Source organism: Ostrinia furnacalis, unplaced genomic scaffold, assembly GCF_004193835.3.
Source record: "Ostrinia furnacalis isolate ACB-3 unplaced genomic scaffold, ASM419383v2 OfSCF1654, whole genome shotgun sequence".
Classification (NCBI taxonomy): Eukaryota; Metazoa; Arthropoda; class Insecta; order Lepidoptera; family Crambidae; genus Ostrinia; species Ostrinia furnacalis.
In genome coordinates, this window is record NW_021131893.1 from 66,922 (window position 1) to 69,134 (window position 2,213).

At 34.0% G+C, this 2,213-nt stretch overlaps 1 long non-coding RNA gene across 1 annotated transcript; it reads left to right on the forward strand.

Annotated features, from left to right (window-relative positions):
• Positions 1 to 393: 393 nt before the first annotated feature.
• On the forward strand, positions 394 to 1,933 carry LOC114353372 (uncharacterized). The gene is made up of 3 exons (XR_003655933.1): positions 394 to 703; positions 1,009 to 1,183; positions 1,636 to 1,933. It is a non-coding gene; the product is annotated as an uncharacterized LOC114353372 (long non-coding RNA).
• The last annotated feature ends 280 nt before the right edge of the window (positions 1,934 to 2,213 follow it).

The following is a 2,213-nucleotide window of genomic DNA, read 5'->3' on the forward strand; positions in this document are numbered from 1 at the left end:
ACAATACATAGTGTTGTCACTTGTCACACTACCTACGCTTCCGTGCAAACTGTGAAATGACATTTCATCGTTAATCTTTGAACCTTTCTTAGGGTGCGCGTAGCGATGCGCCAAGCGTTAAGCGAATTGTTACCGAATATCATGACGCTATGGTACATTATAGGATATTAATGGAGCCGGTTAACTTGACCCGAATAGTGTTGTCCCACGACAGTAAAATGTATCCATAATCTAGGGCATACCATTTTTATCAACTGACCTTCAGAATACCTAACGTGATGTACACAAATAAAACATTCACAGTAAATGCAATAAGCTTCATTGACGTGTGCATACAATCATTGGCATTTGTCAATCTGTAATATCGATAGTGTCGATGCTATCTACACATAAAGTTAATATTCCTTCGGAATAGAGCAACAAAGAATGAGCGAGCGAGATGTCACTATCTGCAACCCTGTGTGACAAAAAGAGATGTGTGATGCTATCATCGTCACGTCAATAGAACCATTTTTGCAAAAGATTTGACAGGCAGTGACACATAGAGGCACAAAGCAGAATTTCAAATCACAGTTTTTTCTAAAAATTTCGTAAAATCCTGTATAGTTTTGGAATTTTTTTATTGTAATACAATGGTGACCTGTTCCGTCCTTGATTGTGATGTAAACCAGAGAAATAATCCCGCAAAATATTAATTTCACAGGTAAATTTATTGAAATCGACACCTCCAAACTTTAGCTTTATTTTTGTGAATGCGCTTAGAATTTTAAGCACTAAGTGTGATAATTATGTTCTTTAAACATTAATTTAAGTTGTAAGCAAAGATTTCATGCACATAATCCAGAATTTATGAATATTTTGTGTAAAGAAATAATTTTCGTTTTACACTAGGGCTGTACCACAATCGATAAATATATTTTGTGCACTGTCTATCACAGTCACCTGGGAATGTAATAATATGAGTTTCTGACTATTATAATAGGTACTAATTAGTAAAGTATCTTTCAGATTTCCGACTAACGAAGATGTAAGAAAAACATGGCTCAAATTAATTAATCGTCCAAATTGGATTCCAACTAAATATGCCACTTTATGTAGCAAACATTTTGATAGTAAATGTTTTCGAAAAATTGGAGCCAGAATCACGTTGAAAAAATGTGCAATCCCTACAGAGTTTGTTCCGGTAAGTTTAATTAAAATAATACTATTTCTGGCAATAAATATTTTCATTTTCTTCTGATGATGTTTCGTTGGTTAGTAATGTCAATTTATTACCTTGATCTGGTTGTTTTCATTGTTTTGATAAAAAATGTTTAACTATAAGTTATAATTAAACTATGATTTCTATGAAATAGTCAAACACGGGACTTAACGCGACGTTTATTAATGAGTTACATTATGTACTCACGGCTTGACGTTTCGGCTGCGATGCTGCAGCCGTGGTCACAAGTAGACTGGCGGTTCGCGGCGTCGTCCGTTTGCGTGGGCATGAAGATTTTCAACTACCCTCATAATAATATAAAATCTTATATGATTTCTATAGTCAATTCTTTCTTTATTTTTCACAGGTGAAAGTAAAGCCTACACGCACAGTTATATGATTTCTATAGTCAATTCTTTCTTTATTTTTCACAGATGAAAGTAAAGCCTACACGCACAATGTCGTCGTACGTGAACAGAGATATTTTACCAGAGGGATCTACATTATCGTCTAGATCTCCGCCGCCGACACCACAGCTTCAGAATGTATGGATGTCTTGATGTTTGTTGCTCTTTCAATTAAATCAGTTAAATCATTTTAATCTTCTGAGTTTTATTTTTATTTTCCACTCTCCCATATACGGATTGTATATGGACATTCTATCCTATTTTAGTTCCATTAATATTACTACTGTTAGGTGTTAATTAATATAAATCGATATCGATATTCATGTGAAAAGTAACGACATACATCACTAGCATGCACACATATTTATATTTACACACACAAATGACATCTCATTTTTGGTTTCGTTTGACAGCTCGTGATTGTTGCTCTATTCCGAAGGAATATTAACTTTATGTATCTACAGCACTATAAATACAGATAAAGTGTTAATCCTCGTGATGAAATGAACAATGTATTTTTTTATTTCACTCGACTGAAGGTTTTTTGGCTATAAAACGACACCGCGTTTTAGAAAACTTAATAATTATAGCAACGCCATCTAGTG